This window comes from Miscanthus floridulus, chromosome 8 (genome assembly GCF_019320115.1).
Source record: "Miscanthus floridulus cultivar M001 chromosome 8, ASM1932011v1, whole genome shotgun sequence".
Taxonomy (NCBI): domain Eukaryota; kingdom Viridiplantae; phylum Streptophyta; class Magnoliopsida; order Poales; family Poaceae; genus Miscanthus; species Miscanthus floridulus.
Genome location: NC_089587.1, coordinates 127,112,856 through 127,127,655, shown reverse-complemented (window position 1 = coordinate 127,127,655; position 14,800 = coordinate 127,112,856). Strand labels below are relative to the sequence as shown.

Sequence of the window (14,800 nt, the reverse complement as noted above, 5' to 3'; positions counted from 1 at the left end):
CAAAAAAGGAAAGTGCATGACACTGACACAGAACACGTTCTCCTTCAGTTTCGTGCATGTTCAAACATCAGAGGATGCACCGTGTAACTCTGTACGTGTCACACGTTGTTTTACTAATTTGGTGGGGAAAATATCAGAATTGAGGTATGTAAATGCATGCTAGATGGATGACGACCAAGTAATCCAAGTTTTTTTTGTTTAATTTACACGCAGGAACCTAGCTATCCAGAAAATACAAGGTAATTATCGTCTCGTCGGCAAGAGCAGATTTTGGAACAATGTATATGTGATCGCAATGAACAATACAGAAAGAAATGGATAACAGATCTAGAAGGACCGGAGAAACACGGTTTGTGTCGTCGACGTGTGTGCTAATGCCTAGCTACATGCATACATATATATGCTTACATACCGACCTACGGCACATACGTGTCGGTGATGAGCGAAGGATCACTGAAAATAGCACGGCATTGCATGCAAGAGAGAAGACTAATTAAGTTAATTACTCCTAGAAATCGAGCTGCATACTCGCTAGCTTCATGGAGAAGCGAATGAATGGCGACACGTAATTAAGCCTGCATGCCGATAGACGCGCTCATGCATGCATACTACAGTAGCTAGCTAGAACACGGAAGATAAGGCTTCCAGGATTATACCATGGAACTTCCATGATTCTACCAAGCCCAAATGCTATATAAGCTAGCCCAGGCATCTGAATAGCGTCCAGTACTACTGCCTCATCAAAATCAAAGGAAACACGATCGATCAAGGCAAGAGCAAGGAGAGCGAGATCACACACCTGAAGTTTCAGCTACTCGTAGGTAGACATGTCGAGAGCCTCAATGAACTCTGGAAGTAATGGTAAGCCTCTCTTATCTATTAGTAAAATTGTAAATAATGCTGTTTCTCTGATTGCACACCTACGTAGTACGTGCATCATATTATGTCATGCTTAACAAGTTAAATATGATATGTGCGCAGGGTTACATAGCGCAGTGAATAATAATAAATATTATTACCAGGGAGGACCACAGAGCCGTCCGGAGTACCCTCATCGACCACAGGCATTATCATCATCCTCTCCTGGTTAGTATCATCCATACCTTAGTCTTTGCAAACCTTTTTTTTTGTTTCATGATCTTTTGTATCGAACCATTGTTCTTTTTTTTGCAATAAAATCGCGCAGCAGGGGCTCAAACCCCTCCTGTTTCGCTTCAAAATAAAAAGCTACCATCATAGTTCAGTGTTTTTTTTTTTTCCTTTTTTCGGCTCTCGCGTTACTACGGATCGGAGAGCCAAGCTCTATTCCATTTGGTTAAAGCTCATGATCAATTCTGCATCTGTGATATGCTGTACCATGCATCCACATCGTCCTTTTTTTTTTGGTTTACTGCCGCTTGCACGCCTTTCTTACTGTCCTCTTTCCCTATCGGTTTTAACAGAACATCTTCATCGATCGATCAGAGTACACATTTTTTTTCTCTCGCGTTACTACTATACCCCGTATAAAAAAACCATTTCAAACAAAAAACGTTGACTAGTCACACAAAGAGGAGGCATGACTGAAAAGTTCTGTAATTTCGCTCAAACCAAATGCTCAAAAATTCTCTCCATATTTATTATCCTTACTAATCCTTTCCGTTTGCCTTTCACTTGCACACGCACGAAAGTTTGTTTGTTTACTTCTACACCTAATCTACTAGTCCCTTTTTCATTCTTTTTCCTTTTCATTCACTGTACACGACTAATAGTAGACCTAAATATATTTTGTGTGCCTGCAGCATCGAGCTATATTGGTTTGGTGGATAAGGTACCGCCAACTGGTACTCCAGGACCGAAGTTCCAATCGCCTTACACCCAAGGTCAAGCTGGTCAAAACAAGAACAGAAACAAAAATGCAGGTACGTACGTGCTCACCAGAGACATTTTGTTGGACTAGTATGTAGCTAGCTTGACAAACACTGACGTCCTGGTCTTTTCTCGCCCCTACCAGCTAGCGGAATGTCTACTACCATGCCGTGATGGGTCAAATGTTAAATATATAGCATATATATGGTGGAGGAAGAAGATCGATCCATATGCTTGTGTGTGCTAGCTAGTCGTATGGCAGGAAGAAAAAAATGAATTCTGTTTATTTATAATTCTGTTTGTTTATTTGATTCGTTGATTGTATTTGCACTCATATCCCTGACATAATGTATAATATGTAAAGACCCTTGTACATTCATTTGTATACAGAGCTTGCATAATTTGTTTGTTACACTAATACAGAATCAGTTTCTACTAGCCGTGCTTTTTTTCATTTTATACTAGTGGTTATTAAAAAAACCGTCGGTGTGAAAAGTCCGTAAAAGTGGTGTGTTTCACTAGCGTCAGCTTAATAAGAACCGTATGTATAAATTAATTTACACTAACTGTTGCCATAAGACTGTCGCGGGTGTAAATCGATTTACACTGGCGATAGGCTTAAACCAACCGTACCGCCACTCTAAATAGTTTACGCAGGCCATTTATGTAATACAACAGTTTTTGACACTGAAATCATTATTGTTTCATGGGCAACACGCACGATTGCCAAACGTTTGCCTCTAGGCTCTGGCTCATGTCGCTGTCGCCACAACTCGCGAGTGAAAAGGGTTGACGACGCAGCCTGTCAAGTCTGTCACATCAGTGATTGATTTCAGCTGTCCAAAAAAAGGCGAATGTCAAACACAAGTTACTAAATTCAGTTGACTATAGACGATGATGGTTCTGACGCAATGCAAATTCTTAACTGACCCCGTGTGATCGAGTAATACAATCTCAATCAAAATTCTTTTTCTACTACTATATTGATAAAAACAAGAAACTAAGTAACAGCATGCAGATAAATCATTCTTGTGAGGTCGTTAAATGCAAGCTTAATTGCCACGAACTGGATCCCTTCGTCATACGGTAGGTGCATGGCTACATCATCATGACGTCTTGCATATATAATAATAATAACAACAAGTAGTACTAAATTAAAAATTAGGAGATATATATATACTGGATTTCAATCCTAGGAACAAAGAAGGAAAGTGCATGGCACTGCACAACTTCTCCTTCAGTTTCGTGCATGCTAGATGGAAAACGACCATGTAATCCAAGTTTTTTTTTTTTGTTTAATTTACACGCGCAGGAACCTAGCTAGCCAGAAAATACAAGGTAATTATCTCGCCATTTCCGTATGTACCGTGCTCAGGATGCGTTGCTCATTGCTATGGTGGCTAAAATTGAAATGAATTTTCGGCCATCCTCTGCCGGACGTGATTCGTTAGTACTACAAGTAATGGTGTGCCTGAACGCATCGTCAGCAAGTGCAAATTTTGGAATAATAATGGACGTATGTGTGATCGCAATGAATACACAAAGAAATGGATAACAGAGGGCCGAGGAAACACGGTTTGTCGTCGTGTGCGCTAATGCCTAGCTACATATATATGCTTACCGACCTACGGCGCATACATGTCGGTGAGCGAAGGATCACTGAAAATAGCATGGCATTGCAAGAGAGAAGACTAAGCTACTCCTAGAAATCTAGCTACATACTCGCTAGCTTCATGGAGAAGCGAATGAATGGCGACACGTAATTAAGCCTGCATGCCGATAGACGCGCTCATGCATGCATACTGCAGTAGCTAGCTAGAACACGGAAGATGAGGTAATAAGAAGAATTAGATTTAATTTGGTACACATAATTACAGGGCCGGCTCTACAATTTTAAGGGACCTTGGGCAAGCAAGACGATAAGGACCCGTTGAACTATGTAAAGACCAAATAATAAAAGTTAATTTGCAGCATATACTTAGTTTGTATAAAAGATAACGATAGTACAACAAGAAAATTAAAAGAACAATAATTGTTATTATTACCTCAAATAAAAATATAATGCTTCAGTGCCTTATAAAAAACCGTCTTTAGGCATTTATTGATGCAAAATCTTTAAGAACAATATAAAGATCAATGTGGTCCAAAACATTCTTCCCAATATTTTACTTTTCTGAGCACCCGACAAATGCTTCTTAGGCAGCATCTAATAAGTATCTAAATAAATACATTGAATTAGAACTTTATAACCCTACCTCTGTACAAGTAAAGCGCATACACAAAACAATTAAACAAATAAGAAAAAATAGGCTTCAATACGGTAATGTCCCTGGCGCTAGCTTCCAGAGGTCCAAGTAAAAAATTGGAAATTGGAAAATACTAATCGGTCATGGGTATTGGCATGTTGGGGTTGCTTACTATGATCGCATCTGTTGTTCGCCGTCCTTGCATGCAGTTGCAGCTCGCGCCGTCGCGGCACCACGGCGGTGTGCCGGTGTGCGGTGCGTCAGCGAGTCGGCGGCCACGTCGGGTGAGTCAGAGTCTCCACGCAAGAATAGCGCGTCCACGTCGATGAGCAAGAACAGGAAGTGCCGGCGCCGGCGGAAAACGAACGCTAGCTCCTTGCTTGATCCGCGGCCTGCGCGGCAGAATAGAAATAGATAGGTATGGTACGACATGGGCAGATGTTTGTTCGGCCTTTAAATGCTTATGCCAAATAAGAAATTATATCTACTAATTACCTATATGTTCTTGGGCCCCCTAGCTCCTTGGGCCCCTGGCGGTCGCACCGGCTGCCCTCCCCTAGAGCCGGGCCTGCATAATTAAGCCCATAAGGCTTCCAGGATTATAGCATGGAACTTCCATGATTCTACCAAGCCCAAATGCTATATAAGCTAGCTATATAGGGGAGGCCCGGCCCATGCATCTGAATATTATTGTCATAATATGCTTAACAAGTTAATTGGATATGTCCGCAGGGTTACATAACGCCGTGCATAATAATAATAATTATTATTACCAGGGAGGACCACAAAGACGTCCGGAGTACCGTCATCGTCATCCTCTCCTGGTTAGTATATCATCAATTCCTTAGTCTTTGCAAACCTTTTTTTTTTTGTTTCATGATCTTTTCTATCGAACCTTACCCCTCCCGTTTCACTTAAAAAAAAAGCTACCATCCTAGTTCAGTGATTTTTTTTCTTTTTTCGGCCCTCGTGTTACAACGGATCGGAAAGCAAAGCTTCATTGCATTTGGTTAAAACTCGTGATCAATTCTGCATCTGCGATATGATGCACCACGCATCCAAATCAGGGGTTTTTTTTTACTCTCCTGTTTCCCTTTCGGTTTTAACTGAACATCTTCTGAGGGTGCTACATTTTTGTACCTACTACTTCTACTACTACTAGCTAGGTAACCTGTATTAAAAAAACAGTTCGAACCAAAACGTTGACTAGTCACACAAAGAGGTATGACTAAAATGTTCTGTAATTTCGCTCAAACCAAATGCTCGAAAATTATCTCTTTATTTTTTTGGTTTATTTTTGGTTTATTTTTTTCTCCTTATTATCCTTACTAATCCTTTCCGTTTGCCTTTCACTTGTACATGCACAAAAGTTTGTTTATTTTCTTCTACACCTAATCTAATCCCTTTTCAGTTTTTCCTTTTCATTCACTACTGTACGCAACTAAATTTTGTGTGCGTGCAGCATCGAGCTATATTGGTTTGGTGGATAAGGTACCACCAACGGATACTCAAGGGCCGCAGTTCCAACCGCCTTACACCTATGGTCAAGCTAGTCAAAACAATAGCACAAACAAAAATGCAACAGGTACGTACGTGCTCATCTACATTTTGTTGGACTATTGTTGACACGCAAAAGTGTCCTAGCATGAAAATTGGGCTTTGCAGCTAGCCTAACAAACACTGACGTCCCGTCTTTTCTCCCATGCCAGCCCCTACCAGCTAGCGGTATGTCTACTAGTCCTACTACCATGCCGGTGATGGGTCAACGTTAAATATATATATCACGTATGGAGGTGGATGAAGATCGATCCATGTGTGAGCTAGCTAGTCGGATGGCAGAGAAAAAAAATGGATTCTGTTTGTTTATTTATATGTAAAAAAGTGATTATTTGATGCATTGATTGTATTTGCACTCATATCCCTGACATAATGTATAATATGTAAAGACCCTTGTACATTCGTTTGTATACAGAGCTTGCATAATTCGTTCCTTACACTAATACAGAAGCAGTCTCTACTAGCTGTGCTTTTTCCATTTTATATTGGCCCGTGGTTTTCACTGGCGTCTACTTAATAAGAACCACATGTATAAATCAATTTACATTGACAATTGCCTTAAGAGTGTCGCCAGTGTAATAAATTGATTTTATATCGGTGATAGGCTTAAACTAACCGCTAGTCTCTAAGTAGTTTACACAGCTATTTATGTAATACAACTATTCTTGACACTTAAATTGGGCCTAGGGCCCATTTTAAGAGGCCCATGCCACTTTTGGCCCAATCTAAGAAAAACTCTATAAAGCGACATAAAAATAGTGCTGGCGAGCGCGGGTATAGGCAACGAGCACTGGCGCTGGCGGGTACCTCCTCCGTGGCCGCATGGGGAGGGCAGTGAGCTCGAGTGTGGGTGTGCGGGGAGGGGGCAAGTGCAAGCATGGCCGCATGGCTTGTGGGCGTGTGGGTATAACCGGAGGAAGAAGATGAGTCGGCTGACTGGTGGGCCCATGCTAGGTAAGTGGCTGACAAGTGAGCCCTTGGTTAACAGAAGGTAAACACCACAAAGAAACTCCAATCAACTGAACTTATTTTATCCATCCAACCAAACATAAAACAGGGTCATCCATGTCCTCTCAACCAAATAGAAAATGGAATCGTCCTGTGTCATAAAACTAGAACAAGTCACTACTACAAGAATCTTAACAAAGGCGGGCAAAAAGCATTAACCGAGGCAGTTTCGGTTTCGCCAACCGCTTCCGTCAAAAGCTCACGGTTAATCGGACCTTTAATGGAACCGCCTCGGTTAATGCTATTAACGGAGGCGGTTGAGTTAAGTAGCCCGCCTCGGTTAATAATTTTATGAAATAAAAAAGCCCACTAAGCCCGGTACCACGTGTCGCCGTTGCTCGTGGCAGGATCCACGCCGCCGCAGCCGCCGGTGGCCAGATCCACTCGGTGGTGGCCGGATCCGTGCCCCCATCGCTGTTGGTGACTGGATCTGCACCCCTGCCGCCTCCGGTGATGGGATTTGGTGGCCGACACACGAGGGACAAGGAAGGGGCACCATGCTCAGAAGAGAGGGAGGGGTCAACATGACATGCTCGGAGGAGAGGGAGGGGCCGCGATCGTCGGTGCAGGCCTCCCTGCGCACCACCGCTACGTGTGGTGGCCGCCGCCGTCGGAGGGGACTGGCTTGTGAGCCTCCTCCTCCCCGTGCGCCTCCCCCTCCCCACCAACCGCCTTCACTGCCCCCATGCCGGAGAGGGAGGTATGTGTGGAGGGATGGATCGGAGGGAGAGACCGATGAGAGAGACACCGAAGAGAGAGACGAGAGAGAGACCGACGGACGAGAGACTGGACGAGAGAGAGAGGGACAGATGAGAGACGGACAAGAGGGAGAGTTATTTTTGCGCCACTCAGATTCGTTTCCTGTGGGCGGAATGGGAAAACCACTGGCACCGTCACCTGTTTCGTGAAACCGCTGCACGCGTGGCGAGCCACGAGTGGCCACCAGCCCCTCTTCTAGATCACTGACGGGGAGTAGCATACGGATCACCCCAGCGCGCAGCACATTTGTGCTTTCTCACTGCGACCGACACGCGGGCCCCGTTCCGACTCCCACTCCCTTTCCTATGCACCCGCGCCTCGAGGTCTGAACGCGGTGCTAAATAACTGAGGCGGGTGGCTTACAGTAGTCTTACTCGATTAATGATTTATTAGTCAAGGCGGTTGTTTGGAAGCGACCACCTCGGTTAATGCATTAACCGAGGCGGTTGTGTTATAATGCCCATCTCGGTTAATAGACATTAACCGATGCGGTTCTCTTACATTGCCCGTCTCGGTTAAGCATTAATCGAGGTGGTTGCTAGGCCAGCTGCCCTGCCATGCATAACCGAGGAGGGCAGCTGGCCCACCCACCTTCGAGGCCATTTTGAAAATGCCTCGCAAAAGATTTTATGTAGTAGTGGGTTCGTCCCATCCTTCCTTGTTTCCAAACCAAACACTACCTAAATGACACACCCTTACAAGTTTGAGGGCCGCTGGTGCATTTAACACTTTACAAATCTAAGGAAGAAGGTTTTGATTTTGAATCCTTTGGTGGAGGAGGATGTAGAAGATAAGTAAATGCTATTCCAAACTTCTTTTTTAAGTTTTAGTGGTATATTAGTTACTTAATTAGGTTTTTTATCTTCGCTCTCTTGCATGATGGTTGAGATAATTATGGAAGGAATTAGATTAAATCTTTGAAGGTACTAGGGTAAATTTAGTTGGTGATGGACAAGATTGTACCCTTTAGTGGACATTTCTTGATTTTAGTGGTCTATTAGTTAGCTTGGAGTCCGAATGAAGAAAATGTGATTTTCGGGGGTGTTGGTCCAGCTGAACCCGGCTTACGGCTAAGCCAGATTTTCTGACTTCTCCATATTGTAAAATGGACTTCACCATTGTATTCCTCTCATCGAGATGTTCAATTTGGATCAGAGTTTGGACGAAGAAATTGCAGCCTCAGGAATTTTTTTTGCCCTAAACCGGGTCCAAGCCCGAAATAAGTCTAATTTGATGGGAACTCGCCATTGTCGTGGGAAACTTGTAGATTTCATTTGGGTATGGTTTCCTATTGGATAAGACCACCCTCCTCTATATCTATTAGATGATTTCAGCCGATTGGTGGAATCCAACTACACATAAAAAACAAAGACATAGGTGCTTAAATGCATGCATACATACTTACCTCTATAAAGGGACAACTACACAATCGTCAAAAACACATTTGGGTACAGACATAGGCGCTCAAATGCATGCATACATACTTACCTCTATAAAGGGAAAAACAAAGACTCTACCCTAAGTACACTTGAAAACTAGGCTAGTAGGTATCGAGATTTTTAAAAAAGTCACCATGGTACCTTGCTATCCATGGAAACATCACCTACCAATAAAAAATTACATCTTTAAATTCTGGGATAATCCCGGATGAACATGTTTCACCACAAATAGCCTAACTAGCTTAGGTATGATTAGTTCGGAACCATATATCATTAGCCAAACCACTCTTCAAATGGATCAAATTTTCATTTTGAATAAACATTTGTTTTCTTTAGATGACAGGACATGAACTATATGGATCATCATATATGCTGTTGAAAATCATCCCATTACACTCAATGCATGCAATGAGAGTTTAAATATTATTTGTATATATATAACGGTTATATATATTGTGAGCGTGGGATTGCCACTGGAAATTTGACGATGGAGCGGGTATATAGGGTTGTTGATCGAGCGTTTCCTACCGGCACAAGGCAATGCAACTTCCGCCATGACAAGAGTCAAGTCATCAATTCAACTTCAAATTTCAAGCCCGTCTACTGCGTAAACATGCAAACCAGGAACACGGATGAATGCATTAAATGATTCACATGTACTATATTGTTTACATTATTACCATGTCCGTTCAGAAATAATGAATGCAATATCCACGGTCGCCACGCGTTTGGTACCGGCACAAGGCATGAACTGCCTGCACAATTACGGTTAAGTATTCGTACTCAGCACATAAATTGTTCTGTCAACATCATCAGTAAGGGGAGTATATAAGAACAAACCAATGCTGTTGGCACCGGCGCAAGGCATGATATTATTTGCTAGATAAAATAAACCATGTGAAAATGCACAGAATTTGCGTTCAATTTTTTAAATATTTCAATTATGTTGATTGTTTTGACTTTGGTGCTTACTTATGCAAGTCACACACATGCACGAGCATACACACACACAAGCGACCAATGCATAAACTTCTATGACTTTTCCTATACATTTGATTCTTGCCTGTGGGAGAGCATGGCTTGATGGACTAGTGTGCTAATACTCATAATTGTGTTCCCTGGATTTTTTTTTTCATGGAGAATTATTAGGAGTAAGAAAATCAGGGTTTAATTTGGATCTTTTTTTTTGTGGGGAAAATAAATACATGTGAACAATATATATGCACAGTACTGGAGGGTCTAGCATGCATTGCTGGTTATTTCAACATGCCTTGATCGATGGGTTCGGTGAGCTAGCAGTTCTAATTCTAAGAAAGTTCTGTTATGACTAATTACTTGATGATGAGTGGTTTCGCTAATAAGACTGACCGGTTAAGATCGACTGGGCGAAGCGCCTGTCAGAAGCTTCACAGGGGCGTATGTATATATGTACAGTGAATCAATTATTCTACATTAAAAAATAAATATGAATTAAATTTGTTAAATAAGAACGTAAATGCAATGTAATTTCGGTGCATGCATGACACACCATTCGTAGGGTAGCTATATATATACAAGGTGCCTGAAACTAGTTGCATCGCACAAACAACACAAGTTTAGAGATCCATACCACACACACAGTCACACATTGCCAGTTTACCACCTGTATCGATCGGGTTGAACATGACAACAAACGCCCGGGGTAATCCTCTCTATCTAATACTCCTACTATTGGAGTATATCTCTAGCATGCAGCAATGGGATGCTCGTTACCGTCGTGCTGATGGAAATGAAATGCTCTCTGCAGGGTTATCTACCACCATCTATTGGCCAACTGCTGGTGGTCATCAACAACAGCAGCCCTCTGCAGGGATTTTTTTTAATTTTAACACTTTTTGAAAACTAATTTTAAATCTAACAATGCCTGTTTTTTTTAACTAACACTTTTGGACTCGCCTATTGCCCTAGCGCGGCCAAATGTCTGTGTCGCGCCATGCATGGTGGCGCGGCAGAGGGCTGACGTGGCGGCAACCGGATTCGTTGACCGTTGACGTGGCAAGGCTTGCCGCGCCACCGACCTTGGCGCGGCAGTGCTGCGCCCTGATCCGTGGTGCGGCAGAACCGAATAAATCCCCGCGGCCAGTCCCGCCTGCCCGAGCAGCAAGCCCGCCGCGCCCGTCGCCCGACCGGCGGTACCTGGATGGTATAATCGGAACGCATCGCGTCGATAGTGGGAGTTATTCTAAGTATTGCTTGACGTAAAATCAATAGTAGATTTGTTTCTGTCTTTTGTTGATTTTTTACGGAGAATTTGATAAGCCAATGATTTTTTTTTCGTCTTTCATAATACGGTTAACCACCATGTTAACTAATAGATTACAAAAAATTATATCGGATTGAAACGAATATTTTTAAGGGAACTTATTTATTTGGCTTTTTGGCCCCATATTGTAGGATCGGCGGCGACGCGACCATGGACCCTGCCTTCCTCGACCCCTCGCACAAGATGCCAGCCACCAGCGTTGAGATACCCTGGGACTGCCGGTTTCCGAACTAGTTGCTACTTAATCTCGCATGCAGTGATGTCGCGACGCATTGAAACGAATATGAAGCAAATAAATGAAGTCCGTGCGCAAATTGACAAGCTGCCACTTAACATTTTCATTGGTTTGACATAAGTTCGACATAACATAACCAACTAAGCCTGCAGGTTTCGGACGCCAATAATAGTTCGACCTAACAAACTAAGACCCAGGAGTGTAAGGATCCCTCGGATGCCTCTGTCTCTTCGGATTTGTTGGCAACACATTGAGAGTGTAGCCAACGTCAGTGTGGTCGCGTCACCGGTGTGTACAGCTCCTACCCTGCAAGTATATGATATGCACGATTACATAGAATTCTTTATGATCGTTAGTTCATGTAGCCTACGTATTTAAAGAAACTACCGTTATTAGTACCTGTGAGGCTCCTTGGGTACCAAGCGGGGCACCACCTAGCTGAGACAAGCCGATCTCGTCCTGCGGCCAATCGTCCCACTAGTCGTGCTGTCTGCGGAAGCTCGAGGGGTCGTCGTCGTCGTCATCGTCATCCTCGTCGTCCTTGGTTGTAGGGTCCTTCCCAACGCTATGATGTGGTGGTGTACGCACCGTGGAAGTGGTACTGTACATAGGAGTATAGGACATGCATGGTAGGAAAAAATGTTATTACATTTATTTATGATATTAGTTTGTTCGATTTGTTAATGTATGTATTGTCATATACTTATATATATATATATATATCCAAAAATAAATGAACAACAGATATCCTCTTTGTAAAAAGATATTGCACACAACCGAATATGTATATAAGTAAGGCCAATCTCGGTGAGAGTTTCATATTAGTTGCATCTGTATTTAATAAGCTGCCACATACAACAGGCCACATAAGCATGTTTGATGACATAAAAATGTTTTTAAGAAGAGAGAAGAAGTTTCATATCAATAAAATTCTCTTAGTACGATTACCAACTCTCTATAAGCCATGAAATTAAATATCTATGAAATCATAGATGAAGTTTTCCATTGAGAGCGGAAGTTTCATCCATATTTTATTTCATTCTACATGTGAAAGTTTCCACTGAGACTGGCCTAATGAAACATGAAAGGAAGTATTGATTTTCCCCTTAGTTTTCATTTGTTTTGTACAAATAGCCGCATCAATTTATCTCATTTTTATTTTCCCTTTTCATGAAAAAACATCCTCTATCATGTATCATATTAATTATAAGGTTGTCATTTCAAGCAATCCTATGTATACCAATCTTGCGTCTTCTGAAAGAACATATTTAGTTTTGTGCCTGACAATATATATAAGGGGCCTGCAGAGAAATAAAGAAATAGAAATTAGCATGCCACTTTAGAAATAATTAGGGGAACATTGCTTCAAGTACTCGCTGGACAACACACCCTATAGCAAAGTTGTAGTGCTCGACAAGATTTAACACTTGTACTTGAAACATTTTTTCATTTGAGTTTATTTCGTAACCAAAATATTCAATAAGAAATTATGAAATGTTGATATAAAAAGATATCATATATATACTCACAAATGGGTGTCTGGTGTAGTGGTAGGGAAGCGTTATTGCTGAGTAGTAGGTTGTGCATGCCTACCACCTTTGTAAATAGTGATTAACTATGATGATTGGTCAGAGGCTTGTGTGCCGATGAAAATAAAAAAAATGACCGTCTCCGAAAATCAATTTTATAGTAGTGACAAACGCCTCACTGTCGATAAGAACATCATCTATTACTGAAAGAATAACGCCATTAAATAAACCCGAATGGACATATTCCATCATAAGTAACCCAAATAGCTAAGCTTTATGCGGTTGACAACCTTATATCATTAGCCACACCACACTTTAAATGGTTTAGATTTTCTTTTAGACGTTAGTTTTCTTTAGACGACTGGGTATATACAGGTCATCACATATGCACTGAAAATCATCGTCCAATTACACCTAATCCATGAGAGTTCAAATATTATTTGCCTGTTTCATCAAGGTAGCTCACACGGTATCTCAAGATCGATATATATATATATATATATATATATATATATATATATATATATATATATATATATATATATATATATATATATAAGTCATGGTTGTGAGCGTTGGAGTGTCGGTGGAAATTTCACAATGGATCGAACCGGCTATAGGGATATTGCTCTGGCATTTGGTACCGGCACAAGGCAATGCAACAACAGCCGTGACGAGTCAAGTCATCAACTCGACAATTCAGATTTCAAGCCCGTCTACTACGTACTTACATATATATGCAATGATGCATGCAAACCATGAAGGTTAATGCGGAATAAGAATGCTGGAACTGTAATAAGAATTGGTTGTGTGCAAAACTCTTGCAAACACCGCAATAATATTCATTTTCCTAAAAATCACAAGGCTTTGCAGTAACGACGAGCAACAGAAAAACACGTTTACGATGAGGCCGGTGACCGATCTATGTTTCCAACCGTACTCAGATTTGTCCGGTTTCTGAGTTGTCTCTCGGATGCAAGCAATAATCTAGGTACATGCATAGGGATGAAAACGGTACGGATATTTTCCGACCGTATTCGAAACCGAATCCGTTTAGAGGGGTTGAGACATGTCCGTATCCGAGTCCGGATATCCAACATCCGATACCGTATCCGTATCCGAATACTCAAATCGTATATTTATGATGTCGATATCCAATTGTATCCTATCCGACATAGTTGACACTATCCGTATTCGAATCCGAATCCGGACAGAAATATGAAAACAAATGTAATATCGGTGATATCCGTCCGTATCGGATCCGTTTTCATCCCTATACATGCATGCTTTTGGACATGATACATGTACGTAAGAGATCGAAGAATAGTCGGTGAAATTTGCAGGGCAATAACACGGAGAGGACTCAGAGTTTACCTGCCGATCGATAATATATGTTATGTAATTGCAAGCAACCGTGGCGGTAATATCTCGATTAAGCAAAGGCTAAACGTAACATAGGTTGAGAAAATTTATGAACCTTCAGATGTTTTGTTTTGATGACCCCTGGAATGCTTACGTGGCAATCAAGCACGCAAATCAATAGTAAAATGGGAAATTTCATGGGCAACACGCACGATTGCCAAACGTTGGCCTCTGGCTCATGTCGCCCGAATTCAAGTGAAAAGGGTTGACGACGCAGCCTGTCAAGTCTGTCACATCAGTGATTGATTTCTGTCTAAAAAAGGCGAATGTCAACTGAAGTTGCTTTATCCCGGCTGCTTCTTAATTAGTTGCTAGCAACTAAATTCAGTTGACTATAGACGATGGTTCTGACGCAAATTCTATGATCGAGTAATATAATCTCAATCAAAATTCTTTTTCTACTACTCTATTGATAAAACAAGAAACAAAGTAACAGCGTGCAGATAATCATTCTT

The 14,800-nt window shown here is 41.7% G+C and overlaps 1 long non-coding RNA gene across 1 annotated transcript; it reads left to right on the top strand.

Annotated features, from left to right (window-relative positions):
- The first annotated feature begins 734 nt into the window (after nucleotides 1-734).
- LOC136473523 (uncharacterized) lies at nucleotides 735-2,185 on the top strand. The gene is made up of 4 exons (XR_010762652.1): nucleotides 735-861; nucleotides 982-1,086; nucleotides 1,782-1,901; nucleotides 1,994-2,185. It is a non-coding gene; the product is annotated as an uncharacterized lncRNA (long non-coding RNA).
- The last annotated feature ends 12,615 nt before the right edge of the window (nucleotides 2,186-14,800 follow it).